The sequence below is a fragment of the Simochromis diagramma genome, unplaced genomic scaffold (assembly GCF_900408965.1).
Source record: "Simochromis diagramma unplaced genomic scaffold, fSimDia1.1 OVJJ01000802.1, whole genome shotgun sequence".
NCBI classification, from domain to species: domain Eukaryota; kingdom Metazoa; phylum Chordata; class Actinopteri; order Cichliformes; family Cichlidae; genus Simochromis; species Simochromis diagramma.
The window spans coordinates 16,509,286-16,518,407 of NW_024387492.1; positions in this window are offsets into that span (position 1 = coordinate 16,509,286).

Consider the following 9,122-nt stretch of genomic DNA (forward strand, 5'->3'; position numbering starts at 1 on the left):
TGCAAACCAGCCAACCATAGGGGCAGGGTCTAAGAGGTCAGACGTCATTTGTTTTAACCAAAACGATGTCTGTGTGTTCCTGCTGAAGATGTGGTTTCGCTAGTTTTCCAAATTATGTTTTTGCCACATCAAGTTAGATTAGAGGTCTGTAACCCAGCAACACTAACTATTACTGTAATCCGATGTAAGTGTCTGAGAGGGGGACACAATATTGTGGAACAGAATGAGACAAATACTTTGAGTCCTTAAACTAGTCTGGGACAGAATCCTTACAGAGCATATGTAGTAGAACTGCAAACAAATGTTAACATACAAACAATGATCTCAAGCATTAAACACGCAAATTAACTTCTTCATAAGATTTCTGGAATGGGAGGATGAAGGTTGCATAAAGCAGTCTGCAGGACAGAATGACAGATGAGCAGGGAAATTTAAAGTACGCAGAGTGGAGGCTGACTGTTTGAAGATGTCGGGCACAAAGTTGATGTTGTCAACACTTATTTGACAGTGTGGGAAAGTGGACATGATGTAAAGAATAGACTAAAAGCCAAACAAGCAAGCAAGCAGATGATTGATTACAGATCTTACAACATGAACTCATGCAGGTTTTATATAAGCAGTAAAAAGAGGTCTTCAGATATTACAGATATTGCATCAGCAATGCCACAAAGAAGATGTTAAAGTCTTAAATTTTGCTAAAAAAAAAACTTGTGAAGCTGCACTCAGCAGCCACTTTATGGCATACTTTTATTCCGTTCAATGTCAAACATCTAATCAGATAGTCACAAAGCAACACTGAGACAACCCGCTGAATTTCAAACTGAGCATCAAAATAAAGGAGAAAGGTGATTTAAGTAACTTTAAATGTGGCATGGTGCCAGAAAAACTGTTGATCTACTGAGATCTTCCCGCAAAACCATCTCCTGAGTTTATAGAGAACAACACAAAAAACAGAAAATACTGGATATTTTCAGTAACAGTTTTCCGGATGAATATGATGTTGATGTGAGATCAGAAGAGAATAGCCAGACTCCTTCGAGCTGATAGCAAGGCAACAGCAACTCAAATAGCCACTTGTTACAACCACCGTATAGAAGATACAGAAGAGCATCTCTAAATCCACGTTATTGAACCTTGAAGCAAATGGGCTAAAGCAGCAGAAGACCACTGTGCCACTCCTGTTAGCTGAGAACAGGAAACTGAGACTACAATTCACACAGGCCGATAGAAGATTGGAATAAAACATCGGCTGCTCTGATGAGTCTTGATTCATTCTGAAACCCTTGGATGTTAAAGTCAGCATTTAGTGTAATTATGAAAGCATGGATCCATGGCACACCCCATAGCACTAACATTGCGCCAACACCAGACTACCTGAATATAGTTCCGGAAATTGCATCTTCTGATGTTTGCTTCCAACAGGTTAACACATTTTGGGACTATATATAAAACTGCACCTTAACACCTTAAACTTTAGCCTACCATAAACAGTTACTGCAGTTGTTTTGCTAGAATTAAAGCTACACACAGAAGAAAGGTTTCTTATACCTTTATGAAGTTTCTCTTGATCATGAAATCATAAAGTTAAAGGTGTTTAATCTGCTGGCTTTTAGCACCATCTAATCCAGACAAGAAGGGGCTGTGAAACCCACCTTAATAGTCCTGTAACAAAGAAAGTAGATCTCTATGACCCATTTTTGTTTTTTGTTTTTGACACAAGTCCTGAAAGTCTGCCCAAGGTCAGCCACTTCTGGAAAATTTCTCCACCATCTGGACCCTTTCAAAACTTTTTAAACAAGAAGCCACCAACTGCATGATTGTTATAATTTAGCATTTCAAAAATAATCTTGCTTTAAATAGATCACTTCACTGCAGTTGCTCTTTAAATTTAGATGACTGTTGTCCTCACACTTATGATCAGATAAGACTTTGAACGTGCAGCTAATTCATATCGTGTGATTCAGAAGGTTTTACTCGCCCCCATCTTTTGAGCATGTGGAGTCCTGCTGCTTCATCTGTCAGCTCTTTTATTTGTGTGTTCCTCTGCACTAGATGTTTATGATTATGTGGATATTTACCGTAAAAGTGGGTGATATGTTGCGTTATCACCCCGTTTATTACATTCATTGTCAAACAAAATGCTTTGATATAAATAAATATGCTAAACAAGTTAAACCATGTGGAAATCTTGAACGTTAATCGTTAATTTGTTTCCTTTTGCAAACTGGATGTTTCTTATTTCTTGAGTGCTCAACACATAACACAAAAACACAAAAAAAAATCATAAAATTTGTTTTGCTTTTTTTTTAAATTTTAATTTATTTCGTGTTTGTTTGTTTTGGTAGAGATTTTATCAGCAGACTCCTCAGTTAATGGATAAGCAAATGTTTCTGTATGCTTGTTTCATCCCCAAAATATTTCCTGTGTATTCATATCAGCTACTTAACACTTGCACCTTCAACACAGGGTGCAAAAATGGGAATCACTCATCTCCTTAGTAGCAGCCAACACTTCTTTAATCATCTTGGAGCATCAGTTTAAATTTCAAGTACAGTAAATATCCAGTTTAACTCCCATCCACCTCGGAATAAGCAGCTCATAATCCCAGGGAAAAAATATCTGAGCAGCTACCTTCTGCGATGGTCTCTCTCTCTCTGGATGACCAAAATGAGGATGTTTGAATACAAAAAAGGAACATGTGACCTGTGATCCAATACAGAAAAAATGGTGGAGAATCAGATTTCCATTGGCCATTCAGTAAAGTGGATTTTCAATGGGAATCCAGAATCGTGGAGAGTAAAACAGTCACCTGGCTATAAATACCTTGAGCAGTTAAAAATGTAGTGGAATGACTCCACTAAATGTTGCGTTTTTCAGGCAATAACTTTATAACCCCCCCCCCCCCCCCCCACACACACACACACACACACACACACCTACCTATATTTAACTGTGATTCCGTGGGGAACCCAGGCTCCCTCAAACCCACAGTCTTACAACCTTTCCTTCGACATTTGAGGCTCTGTCACATTTATAGGTTGCGCTTCATATCCTCCCTATGGAAACGATTACCTATGATGACATGCGGGACCAGTTTTGTTTGTCACATTTCACTATTTCACTGTGTCGCCCAAACTCTTAACTCAAAGTGCCGTTTACAACTATTTATTATCAACATTGCCATATGGTTCTGCTATAGATTGTACACGTGACTACACACAAACATAAGCAGCGGTTTTCGCAAGCAAAGGACCACACATTGGTAGCTACACAGCTTTACAGCTTTAATTGCTACATTTGATTATATTTCAAGTTTAAACTATAGAAGCAGTTTTAACGTTTCACTCTGAGATTTATTTTGTGGACCCGACCATTCTTTCATATTTTTGTGCTTTGCAAACTCACTCCAGGCCCCACTTGCAACATACAGGAGCTAAAGGATTGCTAACATCTTGACTCCAGATACATCGGCACACCTACAGAGGTCTGCTGGAGTTCACGCTTCAACAGTTCAGGGCCATTTGTGCAGCAAAAAGGGGAACCAACACAATATTAGGTATGCGGTCGTCATGTATATAGCACTTTTAGTGACAACTCAAAGAGCTCCTAACTCTGAATTTTAAAACAGAGGAAGAAAATCAAAAACTGTCGACTTTATTGTCAGTGGTGAAGTCTTTGGGATCACTGAGGTTTGTCTATGACATGATTACGTCCCTACATGAACAAAAGCAGCTGATGACATGGGATGCATATCTCTGAAAGACTCAACACATCACATTATTCTGAGTGAATTATGAAGGCTGCATAGATCCAGTTTTCCTCTCTTCTTTATTCCCCATATGTGTGCTTGTTTTTATTTTTGTTGTGTTTGCGTTTTTGTAGTGAAGGAAGATGTATAGCAGCATAGAGTTTATTTAAATGTGTAACGGCCAGCCCATTTCCTCCTGTCAGGATGGCTGTGCTAAATCAGGCAGGCTGAGCGTCACTTGAAATGAGTGTGCGACGGAAAGACAGCAGAGACAGCAGAGTCTAGAGTCTGAAAACACCAGTGTCCATTCAAAGCAGCTGGGTTTCTGTTATTATAAACACAGAGAGGGAAATGAGGCGAGGGCTTTAATTTTATATTCCATCTCCTCCCAAAACACTGAACGAGGGTTAACCAAGGGTCTGGTTGTGTGTCTGTACAAGGTCATGTGCTGGGCTCAGTTTTTAAAGAAACAGACCTTGTTTAAGGTAGGAAGCACATTTTAAGCATCCCTGTAGTGTCATCATATGCAGAAGGGGTTTTGCTTTTCCCTTTTGCACAGATGATACCCAGATATCGCTCCCCATAAAGCCCAATAACACTTCCTATCCTAAAATGTGGAGCAGATGTGAAAGACTGGATGTTTAGTTGAATTCTGAGCAAAGAGATGACCTTGTCATTGATCCAAAAACACTACATGTGCAGACTGGACATTATCTTGTTTCGTGTGGTAAAAGTAAAATTATACTGGTGTTATGATCTAGTGATATAACAAAGTCAGAAGGAATCTCTTTCTTTTTGACTTTATAAACAAATGGCTGGGTTTTTTTTTTTATTGTTGTGAAACTTTTAGGACTCATCCTCACAGCTGTCAGCCATATGGGGAAAGGACAGAATAAGGCCTGTTTTACCCAATGAGAAAAGGCAAAGCGAGAAAACCCACCAATCCACAACAAGCCACCATCATGTTGCTGCTGTCTTGTTAAGATTTTCTCCTGAATAGTGTAGGGCCTTTACTTTGCACGTAAAGCACCATGAGACAGCTGTTGTTGTGATTTGGTGCTATATAAATAAACCAGAACTGAATCAAAGCTAGAGACAAAAATGTACCAATTTTCAACTTAATGGCAAAAAAACTTTGGCCCACTCTTAAACATATTTCTGGAGTTGTTCATAAGATTCTTTTATTTATATGAAACCACATAAAATTGTGTAATGCCCTGATTTACACTTCTGAGGAACAATTCATCGGTATTTTTTACCAGTACTTCAATGAGAAGAAAGTTTACATTGCAACTGTCATAAACAGACCTTGACAACAGACAGCAAGTTCACTGGAACATCAGCGTGTCAAAAAATAAAATGCAGACAAAAATGTTCTCCAAATGTTCTCCAGCTGGTCGCTGCAGACTAATCCTCCTTATTTGGCTGCAGCTTCTCTTAAAACTTCATAAAAACACATGGTTATAATAAAAAAAATGGGGGGAAAATCATGTTCCTTTGCAGCTATGCAGAGCAAACAAACTTATAATACTTTAATTTCATTTCTGGATTAAATGTAAGGTTACTTATTGAAATAACTTGACTTGAGGGTGTCTGCAGGAAGCTGAATTTTTAGTCGAGCCATTTTTCCTCCGGGGGAGTAAAAGTCTTAGAAAGCGGATTAAGAGCTGGGCGAATGTTCAAGGTAAACAGGTGTGTAACATGAAAATTGAAGTCTGTGTTTTCGAGTGAGTTCTTTGTTCATTTCTTTATCATTACTACATAATTATTTATAATTATTTACATAACTATACCATGATAATCAATCCAATATATCATTACTTTCCTTCCATCTAATAAACATACATTTACAAACTAAAGAGACCTTAAACAAAGTTAACAGATAGCCATAAATAAAGAAACATCACCATCACAAAGATTTCTCTGTAAACACTGTCTTCTAGGAATTACATGTTCAAATATGGGTGTGTTTATGTATTTGATAAGTTGCAAATATTGGAGTGAAACATTTAGTTGTAGAAAATGCAGGATTAAACTTTATAAGGTTATCTTTAGAGCAGAGGTGGCACTTCATAATAGTCACAGTCTCCTTCATGGTTCTTTCGTTCAAGTGTTGCCTCTTCCAGGCACAGCAATGCAGATATACATTTAGCTGTATAGTAACAATCTTGGTGTCATGGTTGTGGGTGAGTCACAGTACATTTCCACAGTCTCTGCTCTCCTCCTCTGGGCGGAGCCATCATGGCTCCTCCTGGGAATCCCACCTGATGGAAATCAGGCCAACAATATTCTCAACCAGTCTCCACCAGAATGTCAGCTAATGCATGTTAGTGTGTGACCGCTCGCCAAACCCTGCTAATCACAGAATTTGTACTTACCTTGCTTTCCTGTCTTGTAGTCGGTTCACGGAAGCCATCATTGCAACCATGCCATGGCCTTGCTTGCCTGGACGCTGGTCTCATTCATGCTGCTGCTGCTGGTAAAACCTCTCTGTTACGCACCACTCTCACCTGCCTGCCTCCCTATTCTACTGCTTGGAATTTTGGACTCACCCAGACCTCTGTCTCTCGGCTTCCCCTCCTACTTCTCTCCACCTCCAGACAATGCCTTGGCCTGTCACATTTTCCCTCGTCAAGTTCCCGCACCCAGCCGTCATAGTGTCCCCTTGCAGTTCATGTTATTTGCCCCTTCCCTCTTGGCTATGAGTTTCTAGTTCATGTTCATAGTTCGTGCTCAGTTCATAGCTTTAGCTCTGTTTACCTTGTGCACTTCATCACTGTTAAATAAAGTTCTTTGCTTATCACTTCCTGAGTCTTTGGTTGAATCTTTGTTTGAGTCCATCTCTCATCTTGAGCCTCTGAGCCTTGAAACTTGGCAGAAGTTGTGTCACAGACCTTTCCAGTTTTCTCCTTAGTCTTTACATGGTGATTCACTTGGTGAATCTTACCTTAATGTAACCATAGTGTATTTAACAACTGTATTGCAGTTCCATATTTCACACACACACATATATGTCTGTCTATCTGTCTATCTATCTATCTATCTATCTATCTATCTATCTATCTATCTATCTACACACATATATATATGTATTTGTATTTATATATGTATATATTTGTGTGTGTGTGGATACATGAAATATGTATATACACATATATGGTGTTTTAATATAAATTATGTGAACATAGAACATTTCTGTGAATTCTCCTAAAGTCAGAGTTTAACCCTTTTAAAGCCTGAACCATGAAATTATGACCAGATAAATCTCAGCTTTTTTCAAACATGAGTGTTATTATCAGTGTTTATGTGTGACTCCTCCCACCAGAGGATGGCTGTGGGTTTTTTCCTTTTGTTTCTTAGGGTGTGGACACCTGGGCATGCCTGCTGAGTTGTTGGGTGGAGTTTGTTCCTGTCCTGGGATTGTGTCTATTGAACCTTCTGACAAATAATTAAAATATATATTGTATATTCTACAGGGATGGAGGAAGTATAGATGTAACTTCAATTTCTTAGCAATTGTTTGTATTTGGGCAACAAAACAACAAATCACATCAGTCAACGCAATGCATGTTTTTGGGCTAGTAGGCACTGTCGGGTTTCTGGCAGTCAAGTGTGTTGGTGGACATCTGAGGCAATAAAGAGAACTGTACACTGGGTGGATGTGAAGGAGCTGAGGTGAAACCACTCTAACTGGGCCTCTAACTTGCCTCAAAATGTCTTTACCACATCACTGTTGACGATTTTGTGTGTGTGTGTGTGTGTGTGTGTGTGTGTGTGTGTGTGTGTGTGTGTTTTCCAAGTGTAAGCCAGTATGTGTTTATTTAACAGTGACTTGTTAATCACACATTGCAGCAGGTGTGATATCTGTCCTCTCTCTCACACACACAAACATAGTATGAGTTACCTGAGCCACAGGGAAAAGCAGAGTGTTTTTACAGCTGTCTATGTAATGAATTCTTTGGGGGCCTGTCAAATCAACAGTTAGCTAACGTCTCAAATTTTGTGGTATATGTGCGTGCATGTATGTGTGTGTTGACGAAGGTTAGGTAATGTCTCTGTATGCTACCTCCCACTTCTGGCAGGTTTAATGTCAATATGCTTAAAATTACACAACCAGAGTTGTCATACAGACAGAAAGCTAAAAGACCCGCCCCACCCCTCAAACAGACTTCTTAATGGAGAATTTTATCTTAAAGAGACAAGTGAAGATTGAAAAGTAAGTTATCTAATTTATAAAGCTTTTATACTTACAGAGGTAAATAGTTTCACTGCTTGAGGTGCCAATCTTAATAAAAAGGTAAGCATGTTTAAATTAAACATGGCCATTAAAGAATTACTTATGGCTGCAATATATCACCTGAGAAATGGGAGGGCAAAGAGGGCTGAAAAGACAACTAACCCTAACCCTGTAATGTGAATTACAGATGTTCAGGGCTTTTTTTCTACATTGCACAGTTCAGCCATGTGCAGGCATGACATCACATCACAATCAGCAGAACACATTGGTCCTGTGGGTTTTTGGTAATAAACTGTTGCCCACATACAGCCTTTTACGACTACTGAACCTTCTTTATCACCAGACAGTTGTGGTGTGGAGGGAGGGAAGAAGTGTTACATCCCCCCATTAATGATTTTCAGGAAATTTTTGAAGTTGGAGCTTTTACTCTGTAAAGTGAAGTTTAATTCACTCTGAAGTGAAAGCAAATCTGGTGGGTTGATTTATACTGGTCAGTAAGCACAACATGCCTTGGTCTGAACATTTTCTCATAGCAGACAGCTCCTTATTTATGTTACAGCGTCACTGAGTGTTGTAATCTGAAAAAAATATATACAACTTTCAAGTGAATCAAAACTTTTCTACATCTACTAGATAAACTATAAGTAGCAAAAAAATCAGTTAGCTTTACTTGGGCACCAAAAAGACAACAGTAGAGCATTTTCACTGGTAAACATGATGAATATTTGTTGCTCTTTTGGCTATGTGTTATTCTGACAGGAGTCTGGGGTTAGAGATGCTGAGCCTTCATAATATGTAAAGAAACTGTAATTAAAATCCCCCCTCCAGTGACCTCTGCAAGTTTTAGGTTTAAGGTTCTCAAATATACCTTCCAAGTTAGCGTGTGGTGCACAGTGCAAACTGAAATTAGCAAATAATTCCTGCCATTGGATACAGAGTGTGTCCAAGCACTTGATGATCCTGCAACTGACATCAAGGGTGGGCGGTAGTAAGATCGGAACATTGTGAACAAGGTAGGCTATAATTAAATGATAATTGTTTAAATAAAAAAGCACAATGAGGGATGTGTATGTAAAGTATTTAAAACAAATAAAAATGTAGCATAGTTGCACAATTGTTTGCATGTCTGTTAATAGC